A 15531-nucleotide genomic window follows, 5' to 3' on the forward strand; every position below is an offset into this window, starting at 1 on the left:
GGGCATTTAGGTTGCTTCCATGACCTGGCTATTGTAAATAGTGCTGCAATGAACATTCGGGTGCACGTGTCTTTTTGAATTACGGTTTTCTCTGGGTATATGCCCAGTAGTGGGATTGCTGGGTCATATGGTAATTCTATTTTTAGTTTTTTAAGGAACCTCCATATTGTTCTCCATAGTGGCTGTATCAATTTACATTCCCACCAACAGTGCAAGAGGGTTCCCTTTTCTCCACACCCTCTCCAGCATTTGTTGTTTGTAGATTTTCTGATGATGCCCATTCTAACAGGAGTGAGGTGATACCTCATTGTAGTTTTGATTTGCATTTCTCTAATAATTAGTGATGTTGAGCATCTTTTCATGTGCTTCGTGGCTGTCTGTATGTCTTCTTTGGAGAAATGTCTATTTAGGTCTTCTGCCCATTTTTGGATTGGGGTGTTTGTTTCTTTGATATTGAGCTGAATGAGCTGTTTATATATTTTGGAGATTAATCCTTTGTCCGTTGATTCATTTGCAAATATTTTCTCCCATTCTGAGGGTTGTCTTTTCGTCTTGTTTATGGTTTCCTTTGCTGTGCAAAAGCTTTGAAGTTTCATTAGGTCCCACTTGTTTATTTTTGTTTTTATTTCCATTACTCTAGGAGGTGGATCGAAAAAGATCTTGCTGTGATTTATGTCAAAGAGTGTTCTTCCTATGTTTTCCTCTAAGAGTTTTATAGTGGCCAGTCTTATATTTAGGTCTCTAATCCATTTTGAGTTTATTTTTGTGTATGGTGTTAGGGAGTATTCTAATTTCATTCTTTTACATGTGGCTGTCCAGTTTTCCCAGCACCACTTATTGAAGAGACTGTCTTTTCTCCATTGTATATCTTTGCCTCCTTTGTCATAGATTAGTTGACCATAGGTGCGTGGGTTAATCTCTGGGCTTTCTATCTTGTTCCATTGATCTATGTTTCTGTTTTTGTGCCAGTACCATATTGTCTTGATTACTGTAGCTTTGTAGTATAGTCTGAAGTCAGGGAGTCTGATTCCTCCAGCTCCATTTTTTTGCCTCAAGACTGCTTTGGCTATTCGGGGTCTTTTGTGTCTCCATACAAATTTTAAGATGATTTGTTCTAGCTCCGTAAAAAATGCCATTGGTAATTTGATAGGGATTGCATTGAATCTGTAGATTGCTTTGGGTAGTATACTCATTTTCACAATGTTGATTCTTCCAATCCAAGAACATGGTATATCTCTCCATCTGTTGGTATCATCTTTAATTTCTTTCATCAGTGTCTTATAGTTTTCTGCATACAGGTCTTTTGTCTCCCTAGGTAGGTTTATTCCTAGGTATTTTATTCTTTTTGTTGCAATGGTAAATGGGAGTGTTTCCATAATTTCTCTTTCAGATTTTTCATCATTAGTGTATAGGAATGCAAGAGATTTCTGTGCATTAATTTTGTAACCTGCAACTTTACCATATTCATTAATCAGCTCTAGCAGTTTTCTGGTGGCAGTTTTAGGATTCTCTATGTATAGTATCATGTCATCCGCAAACAGTGACAGTTTTACTTCTTCTTTTCCAATTTGTATTCCTTTTATTTCTTTTTCTTCTCTGATTGCCGTGGCTAGGACTTCCAGAACTATGTTGAATAATAGTGGTGAGAGTGGACATCCTTGTCTCGTTCCTGATCTTAGAGGAAATGCTTTCAGTTTTTCACCATTGAGAATGATGTTTGCTGTGGGTTTGTCATATATGGCCTTTATTATGTTGAGGTAGGTTCCCTCTATGCCCACTTTCTGGAGAGTTTTTATCAGAAATGGGTGTTGAATTTTGTCAAAAGCTTTTTCTGCATCTATTGAGATGATCATATGGTTTTTCTTCTTCAATTTGTTAATATGGTGTATCACATTGATTGATTTGCGTATATTGAAGAATCCTTGCATCCCTGGGATAAATCCCACTTGATCGTGGTGTATGATCCTTTTAATGTGTTGTTGGATTCTGTTTGCTAGTATTTTGTTGAGGATTTTTGCATCTATATTCATCAGTGATATTGGTCTGTAATTTTCTTTTTTTGTAGTGTCTTTGTCTGGTTTTGGTATCAGGGTGATGGTGGCCTCATAGAATGAGTTTGGGAGAGTTCCTTCCTCTGCAATTTTTTGGAAGAGTTTGAGAAGGATGGGTGTTAGCTCTTCTCTAAATGTTTGATAGAATTCACCTGTGAAGCCATCTGGTCCTGGACTTTTGTTTGTTGGAAGATTTTTAATCACAGTTTCAATTTCATTACTTGTGATTGGTCTGTTGATATTTTCTGTTTCTTCCTGGTTCAGTCTTGGAAGGTTATACCTTTCTAAGAATTTGTCCATTTCTTCCAGGTTGTCCATTTTATTGGCATAAAGTTGCTTGTAGTAGTCTCTTAGGATGTTTTGTATTTCTGCGGTGTCTGTTGTAACTTCTCCTTTTTCATTTCTGATTTTATTGATTTGAGTCCTCTCCCTCTTTTTCTTGATGAGTCTGGCTAATGGCTTATCAATTTTGTTTATCTTCTCAAAGAACCAACTTTTAGTTTTATTGATCTTTGCTATTGTTTTCTTTGTTTCTATTTCATTTATTTCTGCTCTGATCTTTATGATTTCTTTCCTTCTGCTAACTTTGGATTTTGTTTGTTCTTCTTTCTCTAGTTTCTTTAGGTGTAATGTTAGATTGTTTACTTGAGATTTTTCTTGTTTCTTTAGGTAGGCTTGTATAGCTATAAACTTCCCTCTTAGAACCGCTTTTGCTGCATCCCATAGGTTTTGGGTCGTCGTGTTTTCATTGTCATTTGTCTCTAGGTATTTTTTTATTTCCTGTTTGATTTCTTCAGTGATCTCTTGGTTATTTAATAACGTATTGTTTAGCCTCCATGTGTTTGTCTTTTTTACGTTTTTTTCCCTGTAATTCATTTCTAATCTCATAGCGTTGTGGTCAGAAAAGATGCTTGATATGATTTCAATTTTCTTAAATTTACTGAGGCTTGATTTGTGACCCAAGATGTGATCTATCCTGGAGAATGTTCCGTGCGCACTTGAGAAGAACGTGTAATCTGCCGTTTTTGGATGGAATGTCCTATATATATCAATTAAATCTATCTGGTCTATTGTGTCATTTAAAGCTTCTGTTTCCTTATTTATTTTCATTTTGGATGATCTGTCCATTGGTGTAAGTGAGGTGTTAAAGTCCCCCACTATTATTGTGTTACTGTCGATTTCCTCTTTTATAGCTGTTAGCAGTTGCCTTATGTATTGAGGTGCTCCTATGTTGGGTGCATATATATTTATAATTGTTATATCTTCTTCTTGGATTGATCCCTGGATCATTATGTAGTGTCCTTCCTTGTCTCTTGTAACATTCTTTATTTTAAAGTCTATTTTATCTGATATGAGTATAGCTACTCCAGCTTTCTTTTGATTTCCATTTGCATGGAATATCTTTTTCCATCCCCTCACTTTCAGTCTGTATGTGTCCCTAGGTCTGAAGTGGGTCTCTTGTAGACAGCATATATATGGGTCTTGTTTTTGTATCCATTCAGCCAGTCTATGTCTTTTGGTTGGGGCATTTAATCCATTCACGTTTAAGGTAATTATCGATATGTATGTTCCTATGACCATTTTCTTAATTGTCTTGGGTTTGTTTTTGTAGGTCCTTTTCTTCTCTTGTGTTTCCCACTTAGAGAAGTTCCTTTAGCATTTGTTGTAAAGCTGGTTTGGTGGTGCTGAATTCTCTTAGCTTTTGCTTGTCTGTAAAGCTTTTGATTTCTCCATCAAATCTAAATGAGATCCTTGCTGGGTAGAGTAATCTTGGTTGTAGGTTCTTCCCTTTCATCACTTTAAGTATTTCATGCCACTCCCTTCTGGCTTGCAGAGTTTCTGCTGAGAAATCAGCTGTTAACCTTATGGGAGTTCCCTTGTATGTTATTTGTCGTTTTTCCCTTGCTGCTTTCAGTAATTTTTCTTTGTCTTTAATTTTTGCCACTTTGATTACTATGTGTCTCGGCATGTTTCTCCTTGGGTTTATTCTGTATGGGACTCTCTGCGCTTCCTGGACTTGGGTGGCTATTTCCTTTCCCATGTTAGGGAAGTTTTCGACTATAATCTCTTCAAATATTTTCTCTGGTCCTTTCTCTCTCTCTTCTCCTTCTGGGACCCCTATAATGTGAATGTTGTTGCGTTTAATGTTGTCCCAGAGGTCTCTTATGCTGTCTTCATTTCTTTTCATTCTTTTTTCTTTAGTCTGTTCTGCAGCAGTGAATTCCACCATTCTGTCTTCCAGGTCACTTATCCGTTCTTCTGCCTCAGTTATTCTGCTATTGATTCCTTCTAGTGTAGTTTTCATTTCAGTTATTGTATTGGTCATCTCTGTTTGTTTGTTCTTTAATTCTTCTAGGTCTTTGTTAATCATTTCTTGCATCTTCTCAATCTTTGCCTCCATTCTTATTCCGAGGTCCTGGATCATCTTCACTATCATTATTCTGAATTCTTTTTCTGGAAGGTTGCCTATCTCCACTTCATTTAGTTGTTTTTCTGGGGTTTTTTCTTGTTCCTTCATCTGGTACATAGCCCTCTGCCTTTTCATCTTCTCTTTCTTTCTGTAACTGTGGTTTTTGGTCCACAGGCTGCAGGATTGTAGTTTTTCTTGCTTCTGTTGTCTGCCCTCTGGTGTTTGAGGCTATCTAAGAGGCTTGATGGGAGGCTCTCGTGGTGGGTAGAGCTGACTGTTGCTGTGGCGGTCAGAGCTCAGTAAAACCTTAATCCACTTGACTGTTGATGGGTGGGGCTGGGTTCCCTCCCTGTTGCTGTGGCGATCAGAGCTCAGTAAAACCTTAATCCACTTGACTGTTGATGGGTGGGGCTGGGTTCCCTCCCTGTTGGTTGTTTTGCCTGAGGCAACCCAATACTGGAGCCTACCGGTGCTCTTTGGTGGGGTTAATGGCAGACTCTGGGAGGGCTCAAGCCAAGGAGAACTTCCCAGGACCTCTGCTGCCAGTGTCCTTATCCCCACGGTGAAACAGAGCCACCACTCGCCTCTGCAGGAGACCCCCCAACACCAGCAAGTACGTCTGGTTCAGTCTCCCCCAGGGTCACTGCTCCTTCCCCTGGGTCCCGATGCACACATTACTTTGTGTGTGCCCTCCAAGAGTGGGGTCTCTGTTTCCCCCAGTCCTGTCACAGTCCTGCAATCAATTCCCACTAGACTTCAAAGTCTGATTCTCTAGGAATTTCTCCTCCCTTTGCCGGACCCCCAGGTTGGGAAGCCTGACGTGGGGCTCAGAAACTTCACTCCAGTGGGTGGACTTCTGTGGTATAAGTGTTCGCCAGTCTGTGAGTCACCCACCCAGCAGTTATGGGATTTGATTTTACTCTGATTGCGCCCCTCCTACCGTCTCACTGTGGCTTCTCCTCTGTCCTTGGACGTGGGGTATCCTCCTTGGTGAAGTCCAGGGTCTTCCTGTCAATGATTGTCCAGCAGCCAGTTGTGATTCTGGTGCTCTCGCAAGAGGGAGTGAGAGCACGTCCTTCTACTCCGCCATCTTGGTTAATCTCCTACCATTATGTTTGATTATGAAGACTGAATATATTACACAGACAAATAAAGGAGAGAAGGCAGGAGAAAGATTCGCCATCACCACTAAAGAATTTTCAAAGTGCGTTAAGACCAGATTTAAAACAGTGAAGTCGAACAGGAAAGGCAGAGCGCAGTAAGAACTGTTAGATGTCTTTCTTCACTGATTATTCCAACATTAAAAGATTCCTTGTTCTACAGAAATATTTATCTGAGAGAAAAACAAAATTAACATTTTAGGTTTCATCTGTTTTGACAAACATGTAACTGCCCTTAGCCTGGCAAAGATATTCCCTGCTGTCCCAGATGAATGCTGACTAAATGTGACATGAATTTAGAATTAATCCCTACTGTAGTTGGGATTCGCTACAAAGCAGCTGTTTCTTCTTCTCATTTCTTGAGGATCATGTGCTGATTATGACAGACTTATTAGATGTTTCCAGGAGGCTATCTGTGAAGCTGCTTTTGACTGTTTGTGAGTAGTTCCTGAGTTTTATCACAAAATTTCTGCCTGATTCTCTTGATCTAGGGGTGGTTTATATTAAGTAACCGAGGAGAGATAATAATCAGAAAGAAATGGCATGCCTCAAAAATCTGAAACAAGGCAATTTTAATCAGTATATTTTAATCTAAATTACTTTTAGCTTATTTTTCAAAGGGAGATTCCAGATTTCTAGCGTTTAGAATTCTTTCCCTTTAAAATACGACTTTGAAGGGTTCACAAATCACAGACGGTAGCTACATCTGCATGGTGCAATCACAGGTTTAAAAAAGAGGACATTCTGTCCGAATGACTTCCTGCCACTGTCCAAGGCAACTCAGAGTATCCCAGACAGCACTGAACTCCATCACAAGCTCATCTGCCGGTGGGGTGAGGGCGTGGTTTAAATCACCCCTCCATAGTTTCCTCTGGTTCCCAAACCTTTTATCTCCATTTTTTCCAGCTCCCTGCCACTAACCTTTCACTTTAAATCCTTTCTTATTCTCTACTCTCTACTGAGGACTTAATTCAGACTGTCCCTACTTTACTCAGGGAGGTCCCATATATTACTGGTATTTATTCCCCATTTTTCTGCCATTGTAGCCTGATAGCATATTCCCTACAAGAGGTGAAAAAACTTGTTTGGTTAGTGCAGGCCACCATGGCATGTCCGTAGCTTCATCCTAGTTGAGCTGACCACAACCCAAGTTGGCCTGGCTGAGACTTTGTCCCCAACTCAGTGCATCTACTCATTAGATGCGCTGGTTATCTCCTCTTTCCGGTAGGGTAATTCCAACAGAGGTCAACCAGCCCAATGGGAAACGGGAACTATTTGCTCCAAAGTGTACTTATGATATAGGCCTGAAGATTCCCATAATCCATGGTTGGTATGCTTCAACCACTGTTAAGCTAGAACAGACCTGGGAACACAGTCAGTTACAGGCAGGTGGTAGATCTCTCTTACTTATTTATTTGCAAATTATGTTTTTTTCATTTTAATGAGGTATAGTTTATATACCCCAGATCTTAAGTTTATACTATGAAAACTCCCCTAACAAGTTTAAAATACCTTCCTGACAAAAATGCTGATTTCATTTTAATATCAAGGAAATTTGATTGTCCAGAATAGTACCATAGATCTGTAAATATTTAACATATTAATAAGTGACCTGCTGCATAAAATTCTTCATAAGCCACATTTTTTAAGCTTTAAAAATACTTAATGTGCTCCATTTGCAATATAACTTCTAACATTTCTGCTCTGTGGTGGAGATTTATTTGTAAGGGCTGATGAGAGGCAAAGGATGTTAGAATAGCAGAAAACGTTTTTATGAATGAATTAAATTTTTAACCTTTTAACGGCAACTACATGTATTTTTAAAAATCTGTGCATTACAGAATGCACAGGTCTTAAGTTTTTACTTTGATGAATTTTGATAAATTATACACCCTTGTAACCATCATCCAAATCAAAATATAGAACATTTCAATCATCCCATAAAATTCCCCTTTGTCACTTTCCAGTCAACACTGCCAGCCCACAGGCAACCATTATTCCCATTTCTACATAAATGGAGTCATACAGAAGGTACTCATTTGGGTTTCTTTTGTTCAGTATAATGTTTCTGAGGTTCATCCATGTTTGTGTGTATTGGTAGTTTGTTCTTTTTCATTGTGGATTCCATTGTGTGGATTCCATTGTGTGGATATACCATGATTTGTGTATTGACTCAACTATTGATGGATGTGTTGCTTCCAATTTTTTACTATTATAAATGAAGCTATAGACATTCATGGATTAGGCCTTTTGTGGCCATCTGTTTTCATTTCTCTTGGGCCTATGAGTGGAATTGTTGAATCATACAATAGTTATATGGTTATCTTTATTAGAAACTGCCAAACTGTTTTCCAAAGTGGTTATATCATTTTTTTTTTAACTTCCACTAGCAAGGTTTGAGAGTTCTGATTGCTCCTTTTTCTTGCCAATACTTGCTACTGACAGCCTTTTAAAATTTCAGCCATTCTAGTGGGTAGGTAGTATTCTCTCATATGGTTTTAATTTGAATTCCTCTCATAAATAATGATTTCATGTGCTTATTAGCATTCATAGTCTTATTTGGTGAAATGTCTGTTTAGATCATTATTTTAAAGTTGTTCAAGTTTACTCTCTCATATTCACAAAACTGATAGATATGCATTTTCTCCCAGAAATGCACTGAGAGGTCCTCTGCTTGAACTCCTTGAAGCTACTTTTTATTTTTTTAATTGAATTGTAGTTGATATATGATATTATATTAGTTTTAAGCTTACAACATAGTGATTCAATATTTTTATACATTACAAAATGATCACCACAATGTCTAGCTACCATCTGTCAACATACAAAATTATTACAATATTTATTGACTATATTCCCTGTGCCGTACATTCCCTTCCTGTGGCTTATTTACTTTGTAGCTGGAAGTTTGTACCTCCCAATCCTCTTCACCTATTTCACCCATCTCCCCACCCTCCTCCCCTCTGGCAACCACCAGTTTGTTCTCTGTGAGTCTGTTTCTCTTTTGTTTTGTTTGTTTTGTTTTTTAGATTCCACAAATAAGTGAAATCATACAGTATTTGTCTTTTTCTCTCTGACTTATTTCACTTAGCCTAATACCCTCTAGGTCCATCCATGTCATCACAGATGGCAAGGTTTCATTCTTTTTCATGGCTGAGTAATATTCCATCATTTCTATCTATCACATTATATATATATATATATCACACATCATATATATATAGACGTATATATACATATACACACATATATATATACCACATCTTCTTTAAAATGGAAGAAGCTTTGAATATAACTTTCCCCACTCTTACTTAGGTCCCAGTACATTTCTGCTTCTAGCCTTCCCCCCTCTGACCCCAGAGGTCATAAGACTGCTGGAGCCTTTTGTTTAGGGCTCCCTCAGGAGTGAGATGATGCCCACATCAGCACGGATCCAGCTGACCCTCAACTAGTATGCCCTTCCATGGGGAAGATAGACCAGAGGGAGTCAGTGCTTTCTCTGGTTTTAGCCTCTTGCTTAGACTATCACAGGAAGTGATTGAAGGCTTTATTTTTTCATTTTTGGCTTATAGCTTTAATTGGCTACTCTGACATCTGACAGCTTCCCTCAATCTCTCCAGCTCAGCTCTGCAGCTGAATGAATGGCTTTCCAGAATTGTTTCCCATGGAGGGAAAGGGGGTCAGGCTGTACCCTCATATCAGCTGGTTATTGGCTATGGGCCACCCTCTGGGAAGGCACATAACCTTGGGTAGGGCAGGTCCCTGCAGCCAGGGAGGGGTGGGGGCAATGCCCAGTGAGGGGCACAGCTGTGAGGCATCAGCAGACAATATTCACAGACACTGGGGATGGTTTTTTGGCCCAGAGGTAGAATCTTTGTGGAGCACCATGGTATCAACTATAGTCACCTCTTGTATTGCCCAGATCTACTTTTCTCTTACAATAAGTTTATTCTACCTGGGAACAGGGCCTCCAAAACTCTGGTTGGGCTTATTTCCTGGGATACTTGGGGTTAAGAGGATGAACTATAGACCCCTCAGCAGTTCTAATTAAAGCTGTAACTGATACTCATCCTTCGTCCCCTCACCACCAACTCTGGATTCCTCTCCCCCTTGGCAAACACCTCTGCTAGACTAAGCAGTTAGTCGGGGGGTGGGGGGCAGTAATCCAGACTTTCATCGTTGAGGGGTCTGAGCCCCTGGTTTCCAAGTGTTTAACAGGCTGTGGTGACTGTACTCATCCATTTAACATTAAAACTAGGCGCAGGAGTGCCAAGAGACACACTTGGTATTTTGCTGAATACCAGACATCTTCTCGTTCCCTGTGTCTGAAGGCAATTCTCAGTGAGGGACACATCTGTGAGCTTTCAGCAGCTGGTACTCTCAAGACTTAGGAGATGCATTAACTGGCCCTGAGGCAAGGATCTAGATGTAATACCACAGTATCTACTGGAAAAAGAAATCAGAATTTCCAGGACTTTTCTTGAATTCCAAAAATCTTAAATTACTTCATATTCTCATAACACATGTTTATATGTTTAAGAAGTATATAATGAGTAAGAGTTCCACTTCTGACCAAGATGGAGTGACAAGAACCAGAATTACCCTCCTGCCTAAAACAACTGACAAAATATATAATATAATTTTTTCAAAACACTGGACTCATACCAGCAAATGATCTGCAGGGGTCCTCCTCAAATACTGAGTAATGATCAGCACATTTGTGTGAGGAAAGCACCTAAGGAAAGAACCACCAGGAAGAATTAGAGGGAATAGTGCCCAGCATTCATAGAAGGCCGGGGCAGTGCCTGCTTCCAACAATCAGACTGGAAAACCTCATAATACATGGGCCGTAAAGCACTCAAAAGGGTTTCACTCAACAGTGGGGAGAAATCAGCTGTAGAACAAACATTTCTCTGGTCCTGACTAATGAATCTTAAAGGCAAAAACTGAAAGGATCACAGTGTTTCTAAGTAATTTAATTGTATCTCTGAACAAATCCCAAGAAGGTTTATAGGCAGACAAAGTACCCAGCACTCAACAAGGTAAGACTCACAATGTATGTTATCAAAAATTACAAGGCATGCAAACTGCCAGGCAGGAAAATAAAACCCATAATGGGAAAAATCAGTCAATCTAAACCAAACAAGAACAGATATACATGTTAGAATTATATAGTAAACAAGGACATTAAAAGGCTTACAATAACTGTATTCAGTATATTTAAAAGTTAAATAAGGACATGGGAGATGCTTATAAAGACCCAAATCTAACTTCTAGAGATGAAAACTATAATGTGTGAGATGAGAAATGAGTTGACTGAGTGTAAGGGAAGATTAGACAGTGCAGAAGAAAAGATTAGTAAACTTGAAGACATCACAATTGAAACTGTCCAAAATGAAATGCAGTGAGAAGAAAAGAATTTTGCACATGAACAGAGCATCAGTGAGGTGTGGGAAACTTCACACAGCCATGTAATTGGATTAGGGATCCTCACTGTGAAAGGAAGACAAGACAGCAAGATTGAGCAGAGTTAGAGGTCTAACGGTGGTGCAGAGTTGTCAAAGCCTTGGCCAACCTGGCAGGAAGCACTGGGTTGAATATGCCTATCAGAGTGTTCTGAGTGACCTTCCTAATCTCCCGTTGCTCACTCACCAGATCCAGGGCTCCCCAGGAAGCCTAAGTTCTCTCTGCAGCTGAGGGAGCCCTTCGTCAAGCCTGGATCTGGAGGGGACCTTCCCCCTGAACCCACTGCTTCTGGTCAACAAGCCGTTTCTTGAAGTGGGATCTGAAGGCAAACCTCCAGATCAGCCACAAAGAGCATGGGCTTCCAAGCCAGACTGCTCAGGTTCAAGTCCTGACTGTGCCACTTCGGGTAAGGTCTTAACTTCTCCGTGTTTTGTTTCCCCAAGTATATGACGGAGTTAGTAACAACTGTATCTACTTCGTGGGGTTATGTGAAGATTAAGTAGCTAAAGCACTTAGAACTTAACACTGACTGGCCAAGTGTTAAGGATTCTATAAATATTTGCTATGATTGCTCTCATTGCCTCATTTAATATTCCCATTGGCCCTACAAAGTAGGTATTCTTGTCTCCATTTTGCAAATCAGCAAACAGATCCTTTATTTATTTTCTTTATTTTTTAATTCGGCCACGCCGTGCAGCTTGTGGGATCTTAGTTCCCCGACAGGGGATTGAACCCGCCCCCTCGGCAGTGAAAGCTCAGAGTCCTAACCACTGGACTGCCAGGGAATTCCCAACAGATCCTTTAAAAGGTCAAGTAACTTCCCTAAGATCACCCAGATCGGACACGATAGGATCAGAATCCAAACCTGGGTCTGTTTGCACCCAAAATTCATCTTTATGATTACGTTAATTTTTTGTGGTTGTTATTGTTATTTGTTTGTTGCCCCTGAATTATCTATGTAGACCGTAAGTGTCCTGAGCTCTTTTTATGACTAAGACTCAGCATAATCTGCAGCACAGAGTAGGCATTCATTAAATGTTTGCTGGCTGGAAGGGTGAAAAGCTGGTGGCTTCCTTTGCTTATAGAGACTAGCTTGTTGCTGCCTTGCCAGACTGTTCTGCCCTTGATCTGATTTTTTTCTTTTTTGTTTTAATTGTTCAAGGGCTGCATATTCTACACTGACATCGTAACCCACACAAACAAAACCACTAAGTAAAGTTCAGTGAGGTGCACACATTTCTGGAACTTTGTTTTCTGTCTTCCTGAAGAACCTCAAGCACATAATGTAACTAAATTGATCTGCTTTTTTTGCCATAAATATGTGTTTCAATTCCTTTTTTGTTTTTATTCAACAGGTGTTATTAGAAAAAAATATATTCTTTATTATTAAATATACCTCGTTTATTTGTAATAATTAAGATGAGTAAGAGATTGAAGGAATTCATCAAGCAGGTACTAATTCCCATCTAACCCCCCAAAATATCTTGGCTAAAAAAACAGGTGAAAACATTGGGTGTGCAAAAAGCAAACTGGAGATTTTATAAATAGCACAGGAAATATGGAAGAGTTTAGCAAGGTTGTAGCACAGTGTGAAGTTAAGTATTTGAATAAGCTATCATACCAGCACAACTCTGGTGGTAAAAAGCAAAATTTGGTCTATGTCACTCATTAACAGTTTTCATTAATAAATTCATCTGGGGTTAATGGGAGTCTCATGTGAATAATCAAGACGAGGGTTTTCTCTCCTGGCTAGTTCACTGATCAATCTTAACAGTTTAGTAGCAATCAAAATTCCTGGGAAAACACAGTCCAAAAAAAGGATCTGGTTGAGTGAAATATTGTGGCAGACATCTGTGATTTTTGCTTATGTCTTCTGATAACAGTACCATGATTTCCCCTTGAAAATACCCATCCCCTATTCTTAGTTCATGTGGTTTGAGTGGAACTGTGCCCACAGGTGGGCATGTGACTTAGACAAGGTTCAAATAAAACATTGTGAACCAGTTGGCACCAGCTGGATTCAATAGCAGGACTTTTTTGGCCTGTTAAAAATACAGAATCTCTCTTTCTCGTGGGGTTGATGAGTAGGTAGACTATAAGGTAGTTATTGCTGGCAGCCATCGTGCCATCACGAGAAAGCTGACTTCCAGGGAACGTGGGGCAACGTGGGAGGGGAACGTGAACCAAGAGGGAGAGAGAGAGAAAGGGAGGTAGGAAGGGAGGGAGGCAGACTTGATAACAGCTGTAGTAGCCCTTGGATCCAGCTGTACTTCAAGTTCACCCTGGTATTTTTCAATTACATGAACCAATGTATTTTCTTTTTACCTTAAGTCGGTTTGAGTTGAATTCTCCACACATAATTGAAAGAGCCTTAATATAATAGCTACTACCTTATGTCAGCCTCAGGTTCCATTAAGTTCTTAAGTATTTGAATCTTAGATGGTAGCAAATATATTTTTTGAGTACTTAAAGTTATTTTCCACATAGCCCAAAAGGTCAGTTAAAAAGTGATATATTCAGTAGGTCCACTAGTGTGACTTATAGTTCAACATCATTGATAATTTAGCATTTTAGAGTTACAGGACAATTTATGCTCGCTTATTTGTATTTGTGTTTTTGTTTTTGTTGCTATAATTAAGTTATATTCAATTAGCCTGATGAACTTCTAAGATAACATTTCAATATAAATGACTAGATAATAGTGAATTCAAAAATGTAAACATTAGGAAATCACACAGAAAGGAGAGATCGTTGTATAGGAAATGGAGTACAGAATTCTGGTACTGTCGTTAAACAATACATTTAAGTGCAATCTTTCTAGCAACCAAGACCAGAAGAAAATAAGAATGGATTTCATAATCGCCATTGTTAAAAGGAAGCTTGTCAGTTATTCAGAAGAGACAAACTTCTTAGCAAAATTTTTTGTTAAATTTTTCTCAGAAAACCAAGAGTCATGTTTTTTTTTTTTTTAAAAAATATTTATTTAGGAGTCTGGGCTTTTGTTAGAAAAGTCTCCTTTTCTTGCTTTGTTTCTATTTTTTTCCCATTCATCATGTGACTTGGTAGCGACTTGAATAAAATGCTGTGATAACATTTTCATGGCTTGCCTAATGCCTAACCATTAGAGAAGAAGAGATAGAAACCAGCTGGTTTAACCTTCCACCAGGCCAAGACTGAAGCGATGTATCTTATCAGACAATTGAAAACACGTGCTCCAGCTCTGACCTCACGCTCCAAAGGTCAAGGAGGTAATGTGCAAATTCGGGATGCTTCTGAAAGTCTTTTAAAAGGACTTCTGGGTGGTAAAAGCTTGGCTGAAATGACTTCTTCATGTTCTCTGGAAACTCAAGGCCAGTATTTTTGCACAGAGTCTGGGCAAAAGTGGTTGAAGTTGACCTTGCTACTTCAAAGCGTCTATTGCACTCTTAAAGATAAAGGAGAACTTCGCTGCCTCAAAACAAATGGACTGCCGGCTCCAAGCAATCATTTGAAGGTACTTAAACAGTCAAAAGCCATTAATATTATCACAAAGTTGTACCCCTCTTCTTGGGAATCCTAAAACTACAATTCATTTTCCTTCGCCAGCATCTATGTTTGGCTCCATTTTCTTTCTTTTCTTCAGTCACAAGTCTCTCGTCTTTAAGTGCTTCATAAAACAGTTTATGAGACTCAGTTCCTTCTCATTCTTCCAGAAATCTGTAGCCTCTTTTCAAAAATCCAGAAAGAGCAAAATTAAAACCACTGTATCAGTAAATAGAGTTTAGTAAGTTTATTGCGCATAGAAGAACAGTTTTCCAACCGGGAGCTTTCAAATTTAAAACCGATATGAAGCTCAGGGCTGTAACATCACAGAGTGGCTTATAAAGTGAAAATGAGAAAGTTGTTTAATCTTTATAATGACTGGTTATTAGAATGGGGGTTCACAGAAAGCAGGGGATTTCTTAAAAGGATTATTTCATACCAATTTTAGGAAGATAACTTAAGTTTCTTTTATGATTATCAGAGGCATTTATATAACTTGTTTTGCTTATGTTCATGAAATTACCTAAGTTTTGCTTATTTTCATGAGTAAGCTAGATTTAGCTTTGCTTACGTGGCTTAAATGGTTTCGCCTGCACAGGGAATTTGCAAGTCTGCTCTCCATTTTGTATTTAGTTTTAACATCTGTGACGTACCAACTTAATCCGTTTTCCCCTCAGCTTTTTAAGGGTTTGCTTACTTAACGCCTCATTGATATTTATATATATTTATATATAATTGATATATATATATATAACATATGTATCTCAAGGCCTGAATCATTTGGACTATTTATTAATCATTTTACCAGAAAAGTCTCCTAAGATTAAGGATCTCAATCTCAATAATGCAGGAAGCAAAGACAAAATAAATTACATACAATTATATTTTCTCAAAACAAGTCTAAGTTTTTCCTTAGAACTAC

The sequence above is a fragment of the Balaenoptera acutorostrata genome, chromosome 17 (genome assembly GCF_949987535.1).
Source record: "Balaenoptera acutorostrata chromosome 17, mBalAcu1.1, whole genome shotgun sequence".
NCBI classification, from domain to species: Eukaryota; Metazoa; Chordata; class Mammalia; order Artiodactyla; family Balaenopteridae; genus Balaenoptera; species Balaenoptera acutorostrata.